This window comes from Macrobrachium nipponense, chromosome 40 (assembly GCF_015104395.2).
Source record: "Macrobrachium nipponense isolate FS-2020 chromosome 40, ASM1510439v2, whole genome shotgun sequence".
Classification (NCBI taxonomy): domain Eukaryota; kingdom Metazoa; phylum Arthropoda; class Malacostraca; order Decapoda; family Palaemonidae; genus Macrobrachium; species Macrobrachium nipponense.
The window spans coordinates 27,160,251-27,181,290 of NC_061101.1; positions in this window are offsets into that span (position 1 = coordinate 27,160,251).

Genomic DNA, 21,040 nt, shown 5'->3' on the forward strand with positions numbered 1-21,040 from the left:
GCAGTACAGAGCGAGACCTGGGAGGTTGTGATGAAACCTCTCGAAGTGGGGTTTGTCTGAGTAGATCGTCTGTTTGGAAGCGATCTGGGGAAGTCCACTATCCACTCCAGTACCTCCGTGAACCATTTGCTCCGGGCTGGCCAAATGGGGCTATGAGTATCAACTTCGTGCTCTTCGAAGCTACGAACTTCCTGAGCACTTCCCCCAGGATTTTGAACGGGGGAAAGGCGTAAGCGTCCACACCCGACCAATCCATGAGAAAAGCGTCTATTGCGAAGGCTCTCGGATCTTCTACTAGAGAGCAAAAGGTCTCTATTCTTTTGGAGAGGAACGTCGCAAACAGGTCTATGTGAGGTCTCCCCCGGGGCACAGGACCAAAGACTTCGACACACTTCTTCGTGAAGAGTCCATTCTGTGGGAAGGACCTGGTTTCTCCTGCTCAGTCTGTCTGCTCTCACATTCTTGATCCCTTGAACAAACCTTGTGAGGAGAGTTATGCCTCTTTCTTCCGTCCAGGTTAACAGGTGTCTGTCAACTGATAGAGGGAAAGAGTGCGTGCCTCCTTGCTTGCGTATGTAAGCTAGAGCCGTGTGTTGTCTGAGTTTATCTGTATCACCCCGTCTCTGACTATCTCTTCGAAGAACTTTAAGGCTAGTGTATGGCCACAAGTTCCTTGCAATTGATGTGCCAGGACACCTGTTCCTTTGTCCATGGTGCCTGACACCTCCTTGCTCCCAGCGTCGCTCCCCCATCCCGACTCCGAAGCGTCGGTAAAACACACTTGGTCTGGTTCTGCAGAGCAAGCGATACGCCTTCGTTCTTTTGAAGCTGAGGGATCCACCACTTCATATGATCTTTTACTTCTTGTGGAAGTTTGGAAGACGTCCGAGAGTTGACCCTCCCCCCCCCCGCTCTTCCAACTCCACACCTCTTGAGGAAAAACTGAAGAGGGCGGAGGTGAAGTCTCCCTAGCGAGAAGAACTTTTCCAATGAGGACAGTCCCTAAAAGGCTCAGGTAATCCCTCGCTGAGCTGTTCTTTCTTTCTAAGAAGCTCGAGATTCTCGACAAACCTCGAGCGATTCTTCTCGCGAAGGATATACCCGAAAACCCCGAGAATCCATCTGAATCCCCAGATAGACCAAGTTCTGGCTGGGGATCAGTTGTGACTTCTCGAGGTTGACGAGCAACCTAGCGAATCTATCATGTTCCTTGTTACTTCTAAGTCCTCCAAGCACTGACTCTTCGACTTGGCCCTGATCAGCCAGTCGTCCAGTAGAGGGAGATGTTTATCCCCTCTAGGTGAAGCCATCTTGCTACATTCGCCATCAGGTTGGTGAATACTTGTGGGGCTGTAGACAGTCCGAAGCACAGAGCCCTGAACTGAAAGATCTTGTCTCCTATCACAAAGCGAAGATATTTCTTTGACAAATGGTGAATGGGTAACGTGGAAATAGGCGTCTTGCAGGTCCAGAGAGACCATCCAATCTCCTGGGCGAAGCGCCGACATTACAGAGGCGGACGTTTCCATACGAAACTTCTTTTTCTGTACGAAGCGATTCAGAGCGCTTACGTCCAGAACTGGCCTCCACCCCCCCGATGCCTGGTACTAGAAAAAGGCGATTGTAAAATCCCCGGGGAGTGGTGGATCCTGCACAAGTTCGATGGCCTCTTTTTCCCACATTTGCTCCACCATTTGAAGGAGAGTCTTTCGCATTAACGGGTCTCTGTACCTCGCTGTCAGTTCCCGAGGCGTAGATGTTAGGGGTCGGGCTGTCGTCGAGGGGATTACATATCCCTTCTTCAGGACCGACACTGGACCAAAGGTCGGCTCCCCTTTGTGCCCATACTCCTGCAAAGTTCAGGAGTCTGGCGCCCACTGGTGCTTGGAAGGAGCAACAAGTCACTTCGATTTCTTGAAGGGCCTAAATGAAGACCTTCCTCTCTTTTCAGAGCTCTTCATTCTGGCAGGGGGACGAGCCGCTGCACCTCCACGAAAGGGCTGCTGAGTAGGACGAGATTCCTTCTTAACCGTCGACACTACCGGTCGTCCTTTCTTGACGTTTGCGTAAGTAGGTCTTGTGTCGCCTTCTCAGTTAGCGAGCGGATATAATCCTTCACTAACTGAGAAAGGAAAAAACAGATGATCTGATAGAGGGGCGAACAGTAAAGGCATCCCTCTGGCCTCGGAGAAACCCCTTTCGATAAAAGGGATCCATACACTGATCTCTTTTCAGGAGACCAGCACCAAAAACCAAAAAAGGGAAGCCACTTCACCCGAACCGTCCTGTACTGCCTTGTCCATGCAGGACAGGACGCTATGGAGAATTTCTGGTTTTTCAGAAACTCCGGATCCTTAGATTTGTTGGCCAGAACTCCGAGTGACCAATCCAGAAAATTGAACACCTCTAAAGTGACAAAAAGTCCCTTTAGAAAGTGGTTCACTCTGAAGTGCTCCACGTCGCTCTGACCGATCCTAAGGAGTGACGTCTAGAGGCCTCCACTAAACTGGAAAAGTCGGCATCTGCAGAGGCGGGTAAAGAAAGACCCATAGTCTCTCCTGTCCCATACCAAATACCTCTCTTCCGTGCAATCTGGAAGGAGGCATGCAGAATACCGTCTTTCCTAACTCCTTCTTCTTGTCCATCCAAGAATCTAAAGAATGGAGTGCTTTCTTCATTGATATCGCAGGCTTCATTTTCAAAAAGCCGACGATTTTAGCCGTAGCTGAGCTCGAAAAGAGCGAACGAGGAGAAGGAGGAGCCGCAGGACTAAGAGAATCTCCAAACTCTTGTAGTAGTAATGAGGCCAAGACTTTATAACTAGAAAGTCCCTCATTAGCAGGAGGTTCGTCGTCAGACAACTCGTCTAACCCTCGATCAGAAGAAGGAGAAAGTTCACGTTTGGAGGGAGAGTCCTTCCAAGACCTCCTATGTTTCTGAAGGAGAGGAGCTCCTATTTGGCGAAGAGTCATAACGTCCAGAAACGAGTCCCCGACTCTTGACTCCTGGCTCTTGACTCTTGCCTCCTGATCTCCTGCCTCCTGCTCCTGACTCCTGCCTCCTGACTCCTGCCTCCTGACCTCCTGATCCTCCTACGGAACTCCTCCTCCGACTCCGGACTCCTGGCTCCTGCCCTCCTGACTCCTGCCTCTTGGTCTCCTGGCTCCTGCCTCTTGGCTCCTGCCTCCTGCCTCTTGCCTCCTGGCTCTTGCCTCCTGGCTCTTGCCTCTTGCCTGGATGCCTCCACACTCTTGGCTCTGGGCTCCTGCCTCCTGGTTGACTCCTCACTCCTGGCTCTTGGCTCCTGCCTCCTGGGTGACTCCTCACTCCTGGCCGGTGCCAGACGTCTGATTGTTTCATCCAGGTTCGTACCGGAAACCTCACCCTCGAGTAGGAGTATCGATCCTGGAGGTAGATACCTCCATACGTCTGGAGGATCTTTTAATAGGAAGGTAAGTGTCTTTTCCTTCTAGGAGGCTCCTTTGACAGGACTCCTACAAACGACGAAAATCTGTTCTGCATCGCCATCATGAACCTCTTAGTAGCCTCCTCTTTATCCTCTTCGGGAGGAGGGGAAGGAGGAGGGGAGGAGTCCATAGCCTCCAACCTCCTGCCTCCTTCTCACTCTGGTTGAAAGAATGGCTCTTCTTGCCTTCTTCACTCCCGATGGAGACTCCTCAGGGAAGTTTTCAGGGCTCGAGTCAATAGTCGGCGCCCTCCAACTCCTCTTGAGAGGCCGAGATCGATCGGAATCTCTCCAATCACGTCTCGGTGATGAAGATCCCACGACGAGAAACACTCACGTAGGACGCTTTTACAATAGCGGTCCTTGGCAGTCTGGGGTGTCACAGAAACCGCCGAAGGGACACCTGATCGGTGGGGATTCTCCACAACCTCCTTTCGCTTTCGACATTCCTTCTCCTCTGGGCATGTGAGCTTGGAAGAGGTCTAGACCTAGGAGCGTTGCTGAGCCGACCAGATGCCCCCTCCACTACACTGGGACACTCATATCACTGTCCACTGACAAATCACTAGCCTTACCTTGTATGGCAGCCATTTTGTTTTCCATCAACTTGAAGGCTGCTTTTAGATCTGCAAGTTCTTTCGCTGGATCTACAGGTTCTGCAATAGGAGAAGGGGCTGCAATGGAAGGAGAGTAGCAATACTTACCCTTGGGGAAGATCCCAAGCTTGGAATTAGTTCAGATCTAGAACTACTTCAAACTTCTATGAGAAGCCTTCCTCACTCTTTCTCTTTCTAACTTTTTTTTTTTTAAATAATTAGTTAGATTCTTCCATTCGTTCTCACTCAAGTTCTCACATTCCTTACAAGTATTAGTAAGAACATTCATACTCCCTGCACCTCTTGCATACCGTGTGAGGGTCTACCGAAGCTTTCGGCAACCTCACCTACAGCCTACATTCACACACGTTCTCACAACCATACCAGAGTCAGTACATATTTAAAATAAAAGAAAAATTCCAAAATCAAGTCCACAAAACAGTCCACAAAAGCGTATGCCAATCCAACAATCCAGATACGTTCACCAAAAGTCGGTCAAGAAGATCAATTGCCGGAGAAAAAAGAAAACCAATCGAGAGGAACCACAACAATGTTGATGGTCCGGGCGACAGAAGAATTCTGATTAGAAAACGGGGATGGTTCCTAGTCCTGGCCACCCATGGGCAGGGCTGGTAGATCACCTGACCTACCTGTAGCGTGTGCAGGCGAAATTTGAAATTCTGTCGGAGACGACGGAGTCTATAGCTAAGTATATATCTGGCAGGGAAGTTGAATGTATAAAATTTGTATTTTGTTTTCTGTGAGTAAGAAGGGGATGAGGATGCAACAACTACTAGTACTGGCTAATACTCTAACTGCTCGTTAGCACAAACCGCTATTAAAGCTTATAAAGTAAGCGTATCTAGTTATATGCTTTTCTGACTTTCCTAAGTAGGAAAATGATATTGTTATGATACAATAAAGTTTCATACATACTTACCTGCAAGATATATATAGCTATCGACTTCGTCGTCCCCGACAGAAATTCGAATTTTCGCGGCACACGCTACAGGAGTAGGGTTCAGGTGATCTACCGGCCTGCCGCTGGGTGGCAGGACTAGGAACCATTCCCGTTTTCTAATCAGATTCTCTCTTCCACCTGTCCTCCTGCGGGGAGGCTGGGTGGGTCTTCAATCGTATAATCTGCCAGGTAAGTATGTATGAAACTTTATTGTATCATAACAATATCATTTCATACATTCAACTTACCTGTCAGATATATACATAGCTGATTGGACACCCTTTGGTGGAGGCAAGAGACAGCTAACTCCTGACTAGACAGGTTAAACAACATATGTAGTAGGTATTTATAGACCTTGGTTCCTCTGTGTTTCTAGACGAAGGGTCGACTTTCCTAGCTATTGCATAGGAGTCTGCTTCGTCTCAAGAGCATTAGCAAGATAGTGATCTGTGGCCAAGAGTTCTTGTGGGTCTACCAATGGGTCTTATCCACTTACTCGGATCGAGTCCTAATTGGCATTTGTCAATGGGTGCTAATCCACTATATGACAATATGCCTATGCCTATTGGCATAACTAAGGATCGCAACACCGATCCCGATCACCTGTTTCCTAACATGAGGGTTCGCGCTAGAATTGAAAAAGAGTTATCCCCCATCCCCCAAACTCCTTTCAAACCTCGAATATAATTCACTAAGTGTAAAATACAAATTCAACTCATTATTCAAAGGATCATCATGTCTGGCTCCTTATCCCAGCAACGTATCCGCTAACACGTATAAACCAAGGAGAGAAGGATCTCTCGTAGGTTAACTTGACGTCCTTCGTGTAATGAGTCAGTCAACACATAGTTGCATCTCTCATATGTTTAAAGCTAATAATGTCTTCCTGACATATTGTTACGAAAAGAACAAGAATTGCAAAAGCTCGCACTTCATGAGCTTTTAAATTCTCAGCTGTTTGAAGGTATCATCAAGTCACTTATGAAGTGCTTTAGAGATCGCCATTGTTTCAAAGAAGACTAGGAACTTTCTTTGAACTGGATCTCATCTGGATGAAGCCTAGAGCCTGGCTTGCGCCTGGCTGGCGCCTCGCCCTGGCTGGCGCCTTGCGCCTGGCTGGCACATCCTGTTTGCCTGGCGCCTCGCGCCTGGCTGGTGCCTTGCTGCCTGTTTGGAGCCTCGCGCCTGGCGCGTGGCTGACTTCTCCCCACTTGCTGGAGCTTCGAGCTTGTTAAGAGTCTCGAGGAAAACTGGCGATGTCCACATTGGACATTTTTTTTCTTTTTCCCGATTTGTTCGCCTCTAAGCGCACTGCGCCAGTTGGAGCCCGCTCCTTCTCCTCATCAGACAATGACAGTGTTTCATATTGACTGTCTTTCTTCTGGCTTCTTCACGCCTGTTTTGGCATTTGGCGCCTGACTGTCGCTACATTGTCCGAAAGTCCTGAAGATCCACCATCGTTTATCAGGAGACTGGAGAAGGGTGGAAGAAATTCTTTCACTTTGAGCTTTTTGGCCTTTCCGGCAAGGGGAGGTGATTTTAGTCAGCTAAATCCAGTAGACGATAGGAAATCTAAAAGTCCGAGAGACAAGTCTTCCTCCTCCTAGGGATCCTTATTGAATACTTCCGTTGCTAACGAGTTTTCCTCCTACATGGTTGATGAGTTTTCTTGTTGCAGAAGCTTCCCTATCCTTGCCCGAAGGAAGGGAAGGAGCCTGGAAGTTTAAAGAGATTCTGAGCTGAAATTGGTAGACTCCTGATTTCTAGCTCTTTAATGTATCTCTCTGAACCTTTTGGGAAGCCTTTTTTTTTTTTTTGGGAGCCCTGAGCTCTCGCATTCCCAAGACTCTGTCAGTAAACGTTTAAACCTTGTCTTCTTCTGTAGATGACAACGTCAATACATTACCCGGACAACGAAACCTCTATCTGAAAGCGTTGATCCAGGAATAAAAGGCTTTAGTTCTTTTGCCAAACATACTATGCTGGCCAGAACCCATTGCCGAGTCTTCATAGAATTTGATTCCAGATTCTAAAGCCCAAAATTTTACTTGTCCTTTTGATCGTTTAGGACCATGAGAAACATTTGATGAGGAGCAGTTCATCTTGACGGAACACGGAATCTGAGGCCCAAATTAGATCCCATTCTAAGTATAGATCTCCTACTCTTATCGTATAGAGTATTGTATAAGCATCCCGAAGATCTTAATTCTCTACTATCTCTAATATTCTTTGTCGAGACAGAGTATATCTTTTTACTGTGTTCATTGATAGTCATAAAATACCAAGGTGATTCTTCGTCCCCCTGAAAGGGAAGAAACCATTATGTTGGTTCACAGAGGTATCGGAAGAGGAACAGTTCCCCCTTTCCATCTAACACGATCTGCAGCAACTCTATGTCTTTTAACATATTTTGAAGGAATTATCAAGCTTCCCTTGAAAAATCCTCTCTTTCATATTTACTTTTGATCAGTCTGCACGCAGACAGACTCAGAGTGATAGATTTTTCAGGTCCAATATTTATAATAGATTCCGATAAAATCTCTACTCTCTTAGAAAAACCTTCTGACAGCATGCTGAGAGAAGAACGTGACCTCTGTGAATCCAAACCTTTTTATTGACCCCGCCCCATTTATCTTAATATCTGTTAATATATATAACTAGGGGAAAAAGGGACTAAAGTTTATTCACCTATTTAAATTAAAGATGGCGTATCTTGCTACCTCTCTTGTTTTTCAAGGAAAAGGAAGCAAACTATAATAAGCTCGTTCGTCTTCTACCTTGCGAAGAGATCTGTGAATACTTTCCGCAGGTTCTCACAACTCTTTCCATAAATATTAAACATATGTTAACAGTTATTATCGTCGATCAAGAAGGTTCTCACGGACGTGCAAAATCCCGCATCAAACCTGGTAGGATCGTTACGTTCCATTTGTCTGTTTCCAAATAGGTTAAATCGTGCTCTGCCGAATTAAAAACCTTTATAATAACCGTCACATTGTGGTAAACAGCATTCATCTAAGAAACTCTTGTAAGGATAGTAGGATTCTGTAATTAACCACGGTGTGTGCATAAGGCTTAACCGTAACCGTTATCTTAAGGTGAATTTTCTACTACATTCTTTCTCGCCGAGGCAAGAGAGAGATCCTTAGCAAAAAAAACGAATACTATGTTATTCATGTTTGCCTAAAAAAATAAAAAAATCCCCTCAATTCGTGGTTAAGTCCCTCCCTGATTGTAGGGGGAATATACAGTGAACCATTCGATCCCTTAGGAAGAGAGATAGTAACTATTCGTCCCTTAGGAGAGAGAGATGTACCAACAGCTCACGACCGAGAGAACCGGATGGTACTGAATTGGCGTTACAATTACAGCCGTCTCGTTCACTGCCTGGCTGCATTCATTCTGAGTTGCCAGTTACTCCCTTCAATGAAGGGATATAAAAAATTATTCTCGAGCCTAAGAAAGCTCTCAATAATGCAAATTTAAGCCAACAACCTTTGTTAAATACCGAAGCTGAGTAGGTATTGTCGAAACAAACCTTTTAAACGAAGTCCTTACTAGGAAAATCCTGTAAGGATATAGATAATTCCATAGCGAACCACAGAAGCATCTATGGGTATGCGTATATGACTTGTCATTCAGTATTCGTTATACACTAAGTTCTTCTACGACATTCTTTCCTCTCCGACATGCAGGAGAAAGAATGGAAATCTTACTCTCTTCGTTCTTTTCGTCAATAAACCCGGAATGAGTATTAGTCGAAAGAGATCGAAAATGACAACCGAGGATCGAAGAGAATCTCTCCAGCTTTTATTATCTTGGAGATAAGTCCGTATTTTACGCCTTTCTTATCTGGAAGAGCCTCTAATCAATGAATGAGAGCTCGTACGAATCTTGTTCAACTTCCAAACGATTGCCCCTCTTTCTGTAAATGGTTGGTTGCATTTTTTTTTTTTTTTTTTTTTTTTTTTTTTTTTTTGGGGGGGGGTTTTTTTTTTTTTAGGAGGATGATTTTAATATCCACTTACTATTGAACTAATTCTCACAATTCTGCTCTATCTTCCATTCCTCAAGTTGGGAGAAGATTAAGCAACCGGAGGAGAGCGCTTCCTTTCGAAAGGTGAGGGCTTTTAGCAGCACCGACTCTAACCTGACAAGGGCTACGGCAGCCTGTGCTACATCTAGTCCCTGCCAGGAAAAAGCCGAACTTGCTCTTGCCTTTATTGCATTAAGACTATCCTGACAAGGGCGACGGCCGCCTGTGCGACAACTCCCGTCTCTATCAGGAGAAGCCTCGAATGTCTTTCACCTTTCGCTTGGAGGACTCTTAGCGGTTGTCAGGCTCTTCTTGTAGGAGAAAGAGCCTGGCGCTAAGCAGGAGTCTCTTGCCTAGAATACTCCTGGCGCCTGGGAGGAGTATCGCGATCGGAATACTCCTCGTGCTCGGAATACCCTCCTGGCGCCTGGCAGGAGTATCGCGTTCCGAATACTTCTGGCGCCTGGGAGGAGTATCGCGTTCCGAATACTCCTGGCGCCTGGGAGGAGTATCGTGCTCGTAATACTCCTGGCAACCTGGCAGAAGTATCGCTTTCCTAGGAGGAGTTAACGTGATCGGAATACTCCTGGCGCCTGGTAGGAGTATCACGTTTCCGAATACTCCTGGCGCCTGGATGGAGTATCGTGCTCGAATACTCCTGGTGCCTGGCAGGAGTATCACGTTTCCGAATACTCCTGGCGCCTGGGAGGAGTATTGCATTCCTCCGAATACTCCTGGCGCCTAGGAGGAGTATCGTGATCAGAATACTCCTGGATCCTAGCAGAGACGTATCGTGCTTGGAAAGTTTTTCTTTGTGCGGAAGGTTCCGAGCGCCTGCAAAGTTCCGCGTTCGGAATGTTCCGCTTATCCGAAAAAGATTCCCGCTTTGGAAAGTTCCCGAGCGTCTGAAAGGCGATCCTCCGCCTGGAAAGTTTCTGTACGTCTGGAAGGTTCCGAGTTATTGTCAAATTTCGCTTATGTTGAAATGTTCTGCTGCAATTTGGTAAGATATTCATTCTTGGAAAATTCCAAAGAGCCTGGAAGGCGATTCGATCTGGAATCTTCCGCCTTCTGGAAGGTTCCGCTTGTGTCGGAAGGTTCCAATCTCTTGTACACTTGTCTTGCTTAAAACAAAATTTGACAATACTTCCATTTTTGTCCATAGCCCTCCTTTCTTCTGAATGAGAAGGACTTCCATTTCCGATGAAGATCCTGGTTCATAGTGCTTCAGGCGCTTTGCGCCTCTATTCAGGCTCTTCACGTGCTTTGCGCCTCGTTTCAGGCGCTTTTGCGCCTTGTTTCAGATGCTTTAGGCGCATTGAGCTTCGTTACCGACCTTCATAGCCCGAGGAGCTAGAACGCTTAAAAGTTATATATATATGTGTAATCACTAAACGAGATCCATATAATTCATTCGATCAACAATATTCTTTAATATCTAATTCGTTATTCTCAGAATAGATATCTTTTCATATACACATACCGATGAGGAATTTTATTGAAATAACTATTTCAAACCCCCATGGGATAGAGCCCCCCCCCCCCCGTCCAGCTTGTACGGGGGACGAACCCGGATAGGGCATGCCTCTACCGCAACTGTTATCGAATGATGTCTTTCTTTCTCTGTCTCTTCTGAGGTTTCCGATATGCCAGACAAGATTATCTTGCATCTTCATTTAATCTACGCCGTTGAATGTTTCTTCTCCTTATTCGTCAAGACAATAATAATAAGGGGGGGAACACATTGAAATTAGGATGCCTTCCCAATGGCTATCCCTGGCAGTCTGGGACGTCCTACAGAACCTGCCGAGGGGACGCCTGATCGGTGGGGATTCTCCATAACCTCCGTAAGGCTTTCGACATTCCTTCTCCTCTGGGCCTGTGAGCCTGGAAGAGGTCTAGACCTGGGAGCGAGACAAGAGCCGATCAGTGGACCAACCCTCTATTGCAATGGGGAACACTATAATCACTTCTTACCTTATAATAGCTCGTATCTTGAGCTACATTCCTTTATCTTCAAATTGCAAATGAATTTGTAGTTTTTGTGAAGTAAGAAGGTGATGAGGAAACTACACTACTAGTACTGTTTAATATTCTAACTGCTCGTCAGAACGAGAGCTATTAAAGCTTCTAAAGAAAGCATATCTAGTTTCTATGTTTTTTCTGACTTCCTCAAATAGGAAGTTACCTTATTTTCCTCAATCAAATTCTAACATTTATTACACTTTATCAATGAATAAATATTTATATTTCCCTTTCTTGCAAACTATGTTAATTGTCTACCGAAAACTTCGGTAGTTACACATACTCTATTCTTCGAAACTTCGAAGTTAATTCATTAAAAGTTTGTTATTAGAAATTAAAAGCGTATGCTGAACCACCGATCCAGTACTTCCCTGTAAAAGTCGGCCCAGAGATCGATGGCGATGAAAACACGAAAAATCAAATCAGGAGGGAAAGTAAACATATGTTTACATTCCCAGCGACAGAGAGAATCTGATTAGAAAACGGGAATATTTCCTAGTCCTGGCCACCCAGCGGCAGGCTGGTAGATCACCTGACCTACCTGTAGCGTGCCGCGAAATTCTAATTTCTGTCCGGGTACGACGGAGTCGATAGCTATGTATATATCTGACAGGTAATTTGAATGTATGAAATTAGAGTTTAATATTTCCTCAATAAAGTTGTAACCTTTATTACATGTAATAATGAATAAATATTAATAATTCCCTTTATTGCAACTATGTGAGTGTCTACCGATAATTTCGGTAGTTTTCCACTTAGTATTTTCTTCGAAATTCGAAGCGAAATTCATTAAAAAGTTAATAAAAGCGTATGCCGAACCAAAGACCCGTACTTCCCTGCAAAGACAGCCCAGAAGATCGATGGCGATGAAACACAACGAAAATCAAATCAGAGGAACCGTAAACGGTATGTTTACATTCCAAATGATAGAGAAAATCTGGTTTCTAGAAGGTATGGTTCCTATTCCTGCCACCCCATGCGGCGGGGCGGTAGATCACCTGACCTACCTACCTGTAGCGTGTGCCGCAAATTCTAATTTCTATCGGGGACGACGGAGTCTATAGCTAAGTATTATCTGACAGGGAAGTTGAATGTATGAAATTAGTATTTTTTCCATGCTTTGAAAGTTATGAACTTGGAAAGAATTTCACTAGGCAGCACTCGATCTAACTCTATGGCTTAGCCGCAGTGGCTCTGAGGCTGCCCAAGAACCTTCGAGACTGCCTGGTGAACCAAGGCGTCTACTGTCATCAGTGCGCCGCCTCTCTCCTCCCACCTGGCAGCGTCCACCATCATCTCTGCAGGAAGAGAGAGGAGGAACTCCTGATAGGTCCGTTTGCGAAGACCGTAGTGCTGCCTCACGCCCAGCCCCCTTGGTTACTCGTTGTAATGGACGGTGCGTCCCTACGATGAAGCACCAAGTTTGGCCCACAGGTTCCGTCGTCCTGATGGGCGAGGCGGTAAGAGATGGCTCTACCTCCGAGACTGGCACAGTCTCCTGAACGACGGGTCTTCTTCAAGAGCAGTAACTCCCTTGAGTCGGCCGACGACTTTGGATACTGTGAGGGATCCACAGATCCAACCAAGAGATGGCCTGGAATGCTGCCATAGCCAGTAGATTCCAGGGCCAAGTGCCTCCAGGGGGTCCTGCTGCGAGAACCAGAGGTTCTCCGACAGGAGCTGCTGCAGGACACACCTGGAGTTAGCCTTGCTAGCTCCGGGTTAACCTGTTTGGGCGGTATCGATCTTCAGATGGCACATAAAATAATCATCGCCTCTGACGCCGTGAGGCCGGAGGAAGTATCTTCAAGACCATCCTGACTTCAGCGAATCCGTCTCGTCGGAAACGAGAGACTCCACGGTTGGTCCAAGGACCGAGAATCCAGCCAGCTCTGACTGCGGCAGACCCACCGTCAATTTGGTTCCCTCTCGGGGGGGGGGGGGATCGGGCCCCAAAATGACTCGAGCCGGGACAGTGGTCTCGGATGGTGGAGCGACGATCCTTTCCAAGGCCAGTTGTGCTGACGAATCAGTGCAAAGGGGTTGACCTCGGCAAAGTCCTCTGTACTCGGGGGTCGGGAGTAACAGCGTCTTGAGGAGTAGGACCATCCAGTTCCCTCCCCAACAAGAGCAGCTCCCGAGACCCTCCTCTCAGAAGGAGGAACAGCGACAGACCCCTCACGGTCTCCTCCTCCGTCATTGCGCGTACGTCCTGGCCGGTCATGGAAAACTGTGCCGGTGTGCGTACGGCGTGCGCGGACGGGATGGGGATTCGCAGAGGGGCACATCGCCACGATCACTCCTGATACCTCGCTCCTCTTCCCGTCGTATCCCGATGAAGTTGAAGGTTTATAGAGAGGCTGCAGACCTGACACTCCCATCCTCGCTCGCTGGCAGGACCAGCGTGCTTGGATGGGCTGCAGCCGATCACACAGAACGCAGTGGGATCGACTGCAGGCCTGGCCGTGCCGCTCACGACTGTGGCGAGCGCTCGACAACTGAGCACGTCGACCCCGGTCCTGTGCGTCAGACGAGCTGCTGCTGGGGTCGCCCTATCCGCCCCGTCGTCCCCCTATGGAGCAGCTGTCAAGTGACCTGCTGCCAGCTCGCTGTCACGGCCTGAGACCGGTGAGCATCCTCTCGGCGCGTTGAACCGCTGGTACCTAGCTGAGGCTGGTACCGACGGCTGGGGGGACCTCTTCCCAGCCTCAACTCGTGGCCAGTCAGAGACCGTCCACGTCAGCCCGAGTTACCAGCTGGTCGCTGCGATAGCGGCCGCTGGCCCTGGCGAGAGTCACCTGAGCGGCTCTCACCAGTCTTCTGCTCCGTGCCTCGGTCTTGAACGCCGAGCGAACTCAGGCGTTCAAAAAACAACTTTGGCTGCACGATCTCCCGCGGGAGAACCGTACACTCGGAACTTCCCTTGCGAACGAGAAGCCGGACCGGTAGCCTGGCTTAGCGGCAGAGCCGCTAACAACCAGGCAAGGTAAGTACTGGCCGTAGCCAGTACTCCTCTGGTCCCCGTCTTCTTCTTCTTTGCGGAAGGAGAGACGGGCCTGTTCCGAGGGAACAGGAGGACCACAGAAGAAGCCCCCGACTCATCGAGTGAGACGGGCCCGCCCTTCGAATGGTCCCGAAGAGCCTTCTTGGGGGGGAGGAGGCAGCCTTCTTCTTCTTCAGCTTGGTAAGGCCTTAGAAGTCGAAGGGGAAGAGGAGGCAGCAGACGAGAAGAAGACGACGAATACGACGACGACGACACCTTCCTCTTCTTCTTCCTCTTCTTCGTCAGCTTGCGCAGGACAGACGTCAGGTCTTCCATCCAGGATGGAGCCGGGGCAGTTGCCGAAGCAACAGGGCCCGACTGCACCTGTCCGAAGGACTGAGCCTGGAGCACCACCACCGTGACCAGGAACAACGAGAGCATCAGCGGGAACAGCAGGAACAACAGGAGCGTCAGAGCAGCTGGGACAGCAGGAGCGGCTATGAGCGGCTGGGCCAGCAGCAGCAGTAGCGGCAGGTACGGCCGGTACGGCTGAGAACTCGGGTGACCCAGGTGGCTTGTTTTCGGCCACCAACATCCTAGGTACAGGAGGCAGGTCCAGGGGGGAGCTTTTTGGGCAGCAGAAGTCCGGGGTCGGCAGCACAAAGAAGCCAGGTGGAGGCGGCACGCCCCTCCTTGGTACGGCAGCAAGCGGCATCTGTACTGCGGCTGTCGGAGTCACCGAAGTCACGTGTGGGGTGTACACAAGGTGTGGAGGGGCGGCGTACCCTGGAGTAGTCAATGTAGTAGTAATAGTGGTCACCACTCCATGAGTGACCACTGCCGACCCCGCCAACCGCTGGATCAACCCTTGGATACTAGGCACTCCCCTGCAGTCCCCAGCGACTCCCACACCTGCCCAAGGTCGTCTCTCACGGAAGGCACCCCTGCGGAAGCAACAGTCGGGTCAGTTAGAGGGGTTCCCTCTCGCTTGGGGGGGGACGAACCCCACCCAGAGCGGACGGAAGACCCCGAGATACACTGTATGTCCGGTGAGCGAGCGCCCTCCTCCACACTCGACGGATCGAGCAAGGAGCATGACTCCCCTAACCGCCCCTGCCCGCAGGGGAAGGCGCGAAACGTGGGGGCTGACCAGGGGGTAGAAAGGAAGACAAGTATCCATCACCAAAGGAGTCGCTGGAGAGCTTTCCGACGACTCCTTTGCAGGCCTACGTCTCTTCCTACCCTCGTAGAGAACCCACTGCGCCTCGGACCAATTAACACAGGTAATGCATGGCTCGGCCGAGAGCATTCTCGCCCTCGGCACCGAGTACATAATTCATGTGGATCCACGTCTACAAGGAGCGAAATCCGCCGCATTTACGCCCCTCCCAGCCCAGGACACACTCTACAGGCGATCGGGGGGTGCGGCGAAAGCTCCATTTCTTGATCCATAATGTTTAATTCACTTGAAATAAACAAATGAAAAAAATGATATTGTTATGATACAATAAAGTTTTGTTCATACTTACCTGGCAGATATATATATATGCTGTATTTTCCAAAGTCCGACAGAAGAATTTTTAAAAAACTTACGACACACGTAGTGGGAGTCAGGTGGTTAGTACCCATTCTGGCCGCTGGGAGGCGGGTATCAGGAACCATTCCCATTTTCTATTCATAATTTTTATTTCCACTGTCTCCTGAGGGGAGGTGGGTGGGTACTTAAAATATATATATCTGCCAGGTAAGTATTGAACAAACTTTATTGTATCATAACAATATCATTTTGTTCATGAAACTTACCTGTCATATATATATATAGCTGAATCCCACCTTTGGTGGTGGGAGTAGACAGAATAGAAGATTTTAGGAAACATATATATGCAGATAATTGATATCTTGGTTCCTTACCTATAGCATAGCTGACTTCTGATTACTGTCACCTCAGTCTGCTTCTGCTACTAGAGTTGCCAGCGAGGTAGAGACTATAAAGCTGGTGCACTCCAGATGATCTGTCAACGGGGGCGTGGGACCATGATGTGACTAGACCATTGACCATACAGTGAGGGCAATGAAGTAAAAAACAACCACCTGGCCTAGACTACCAAAGGTATCCCACTAGACTAGACTAAGGGAAGGGAGATCCGCCCAAGGCGGTCAACCCCACAACACACACAAATTTAAAAAACTCACCTAACCATTAAAGGATAGGATGAGTGCTACTCCTGCCCCCAAAAACAGTGTCTGCAGCAACGTACGGTCCCAGCGAGTAGCAATTTTCGTATGTTGCTTTCACAATCCCGCAGGTAGTGTGAAGTGAACACCGAATTGCTATTCGCCAATATGTGGCACTCAAAATGTCACTGAGTGCCATATTTTTTGTGAAAGGCTACCGAAGTGGGGATAGCCCTCACCTCGTGGGCGTTCACTTTTAGAAGCTTCATGTCACTATCACTGCACTTGTCATGGGCTTCCTTAATAGTATTTCTTAAGAAGAACGCCAGAGCATTCTTCGACATAGGAAGATCTGGCTTCTTCACAGAGCACCACAAGTTTCTCAGAAGAGCCTCTGCAGGCTTTAGTTCTCTCTAAATAGAATGAGAGCCTTGACAGGGCACAGGACTCTCTCTGGTTCATGTCCCACGATTTCTGTCAAACCCTTGATCTCGAACGTCCTCGGCCAAGGATTGGAAGGGTTCTTGTTCTTTGCTAAGAACGTAGGACTTAAGGAACAAAAAGCACTATGATCCTTAAACCGCACCTGTTTGCTTATAACCTGGATTTCGCTAACTCTCTTTGCCGTCACCAGAGCAGTTAGGAAAATGGTCTTCCTCGTCAGGTTCCTAAGCGAAGCTGAGTGGAGCGGTTCGAACTGACTTGACATCAGGAACTTAAGTACCAAGTCCAAGTTCCACGATGGTACTTTAGGCTGCGGAACCTTCGTAGTCTCAAAGGATCTGATGAGATCATGAAGGTCTCTGTCATTCGCCAAGTCGAGTCCTCTATGTCTGAAGACTACGGAAAGCACGCTCCTGTAGCCCTTTATCGTAGGAACAGCTAATTTCACTTCTTCTCTAAAGTAAAGAAGGAAATCTGCTATCTGGCTCACAGAGGTCGAGGTGGAGGAAATGCCCTTCTTCCTGCACCAACTTCTGAAGACAGCCCACTTAGATTGGTACACTGCGATCGAGGAAGGTCTCCTTGCAGTGGCGATCGCCTTAGCCACAGGTCTTGAAAAACCCCTCGCTCTGGCCAACTTCTGGATAGTCTGAACGCAGTCAGACTCAGAGCGGGGAGGTTTTTGTGGTACCTCTCGAAGTGGGGCTGTCTGAGTAGATCTTTCCTAGGGGCAGAGTCCTCGGGAAGTCTATCAGGAAGGACATTACCTCTGTGAACCAGTCGGTCGCCGGCCAGAAGGGGGCGATGAGGGTCATCCCTCGCTCCCTCTGATGCCGTGAATTTTCCTCATTACCGCCCTAAGATCTTGAATGGGGGAAAGGAAAGCGTAAAGGTCCAGGCCCGACCAATTCCAAAGAAGGGCGTCTACTGCCACTGCTCCCGGGTCCAGAACCGGCGAGCAATACAGCGGAAGTCTCCTTGTCCTGGAAGTTGCGAATATGTCCACATGAGGACATCCTCACAACTTCCACAGCGACTGGCATACATCCTGATGTAGGGTCCATTTCCGTGGGCAGAAGCTGTCCTTGCCGACTGAGAAGGTCTGCTCGAACATTTTCCACTCCTGACACAAACCTTGTCAGGATAGTGACGTCTTGTGACTTCGCCCATAACAGGATTTCCTTCGCGATGGCGAACAGAGAACGAGAGTGGGTTTCCCCCCCTGTTTCCTGAGGTATGCCAGAGCTGTGGTGTTGTCCGAGTTGATCTGCACCACTTTGTTGAGACTTCTTCTTGAAAGAACTGTAGTGCAAGCTGAATCGCTGCCAGTTCTTTGAGATTGATGTGCCAGGACACCTGTTCCCCTCTCCAGGTGCCTGACACTTCCCTCCCCCCTAGTGTTGCTACACCACCCCGTGGAAGACCGCGTCGGAGAACAAACACTAGGTCGGGGTTCCGAAGCTTGAGCGAAAGCCCTTCTGCAAGCTTCCGCGGATCTGACCACCATCTTAGGTGTTCCTTCACCTCTTCTGTCAACAACAAGATTGCTTCTAGATCTTGTTCGCGCTTCCAGTTGTTCGACAGGAAGAATTGAAGTGGTCTGAGGTGCAACCTTCCTAGAGAAACAAACTTCTCCAGTGAGGAAATGGTCCCCAGCAGACTCATCCATTCCCTCACCGAGCATGTTTCCTTCTCCAGAAAGGCTGACACTTTGTCTAGGCATTGAAGTTGTCGCCCTGGGACGGAAAAGCCCGAAAAGCCACTGAGTCCATCTGAATCCCCAGATAGACTAAAGGATTGAGAAGGGGTCAGATGTGATTTTTCGAGGTTTACCAGAAGCCCCAGGGACTTCGCTAATGACAAAGTCGTGTGAAGGTCCTCCAGACACCGGTTTTTTTTTCGATGAGGCTCGAATAAGCCAGTCGTCCAGGTAGAGAGAGATCCTGATCTTCGCAAGATGGAGCCACCTCGCAACGTTCTTCATAAGGATGTGAAGACCATCAGAGCTGTGCTAAGACTGAAGCAGAGTGCCCTGAACTGGAAAACCTTCCCCTTCAGGACAAACCGCAGGTATTTCCTTGATTGGGGATGGATGGGGACGTGAAAATGACAATTTGTCCAAAATTGCATTTTTCCTAACTATACAAACCTGAGGTCCTTTTACAATAGGAAGGTACTAGCGGCAGCTGGATAGGTCGTAAGCTTTCGAACAAGGGGTTCGGTAGTTAACTGCTTGTCCGACAGGCGCGCGCGCGCTGCGACTGGGAGGTAACAAATCACTTTTGCTTTTGGCCCAAAGCAAAAACTGCAGAGTGAGGGGTGGCATGAGGTGGGGCTATGTGTAAAAGGACTCAGGTTTGTATAGTTAGGAAAAATGCAATTTTGGATAAATTGTCATTTGTTCCGACACGGCATACAAACCTTCGGTCCTTTTACAATAGGAAGACTCACTTCTTGGTGGGAGGAATCTGAGTCTTTTTGTGAACAGACTGGTGTTCGCCCAACCTTGGAAGCCTCCCTGGTCGTAAGAGCGAGGGAGGGATCCAAGCCTCTGTCCGATTGATCGGGTGTGCACCGCAGGATCAATGGTCAGACCTCTGGACCGAGTACTGAGAGGCAAGCGTATCTCTTCGTACCAGCAATGTAAGAACTTGTTCCTGTACAGGAGCAAATATAAAGTCATGGGTTTGACTCTTGTAGGCATCCACTTCCCCCCCTTGTGAGGAAGGAAGTGGTGGATATTCTGCTCCTATCCCTAGTGAAAGGGATAGGATGGGGGCTCTGTCATATACTTACCTGCATCTCGTCCTCATCCAGCGTAGTGACGACCGTGGCCCTCTGCCCACAGGTAGAGGAGTAGGAAAGACGGGAAGAGGGAGCCAGTCACTCACTCATTCACACATCCATCCACACAGTCACACCAGGACTCGATGCTGGTTTCAGCCTGCGAGGGTCTGGGTTAGCTACACAACTTGTTGAGCAGCCACCACGGGTCCCAAGGAAAAGGTATCCAAGGACCTGTGGGCAATATCCCGAAGGTAGAAGGACGTAAAGGTAGTCTGGTTAGACCAGACCCCTGCCTTCAGGACCTGCGCCACGGAGAAGTTCTTACGAAACGCCATCGAGGGGCCAATACTTCTGACTTCGTGAGCTCTCGGACGGGACGTACGGATGTCGTCATCTACCATCAGCCTCATAACGCCCTCCTGATGACCTCACGCAGCCAGAATGAAAGAGTGTTCTTGGATACTTCTTTCTTGGTTACCCGGTGCTAACGAAGATGCGTCGACACTCAGGCCTGAGGTGTCGAGTTCTCTCAGATAGCGCCGTAGCGCCCTCACAGGACAAAGCAGCATCTCATCCGCATCATTATCGGTGAAGTCCCATAGGGAGGGAATCGTGAATGACTCGAACCTGTCGTCAGGGATCGACGGTTTCTGAGTCTTCGCAACGAAGTTTCGGGACGAAATCGAGCGTCACAGATCCCCATCCCCTGGAGTGTCGTACATCATAGGAAAGACCATGAAGTTCCCCTACTCTCTTCGCCGATGCCAGGGCCAGCAAGAAGAGGGTCTTGAGGGTCAGATCCCTGTCTGACGACTCTCGGAGTGGCTCGAACGGCGTTCGAGTCAAACTCCTAAGGACGAGAGTCACATCCCACGCAGGGGGCCTGAGTTCCCTGGGTGGGCAAGACCTTTCGAAGCTCCTCATAAGCAAGGAGATCTCGAACGAGTTCGAGATGTCCAATCCCCTCAGTTTCAGGACGAGCGCCAAGGCGGCTCTGTATCCTTTGACTGTGGGACTGAGAGGAGCTTCTCTCGGCGAAGAAAAACGAGGAAATCCGCTACCTGCTGAAGAGTGGCTCTGAGAGGAGATAGACCCCGTCTACGACACCAACCACAGAGACGGCCCACCCTTCCCTGGTACACAGCTGCAGAGGACTGACGGACGTTTCCAGCCATCTCTGTTGCTGCGCTACGAGAAAAGCCTCTCGTTCGCAAGAGATGGTGGATAACAGCCAGCCGTGAAGACGTAGGGACTGGACTGCTCGGTGGTAACCCGCTCGACGTGTGGCTGGGCGAGAAGGTTGTGCCAAGGGGGAATCTCTCTCTCGGTTCTCCTGCGAGAAGAGCCAGCAGGTCCGGATACCAAATGGCCTGTGGCCATTTGGGAGCCACCAGGATCATCCTGAGATTCGGGGTGACCAGTGCTCGACTGATTACCTTGCGAATCAGGCTGAACGGGGAAAGGCATAGACGAAGAGGTTGTCCCACGGGTGTTGAAGAGCGTCCTGCAGCTGCCCATGGGTCCGGCACGGCCGAGAAGAACACCTGGAGCTTCCTGTTGTGCCGGG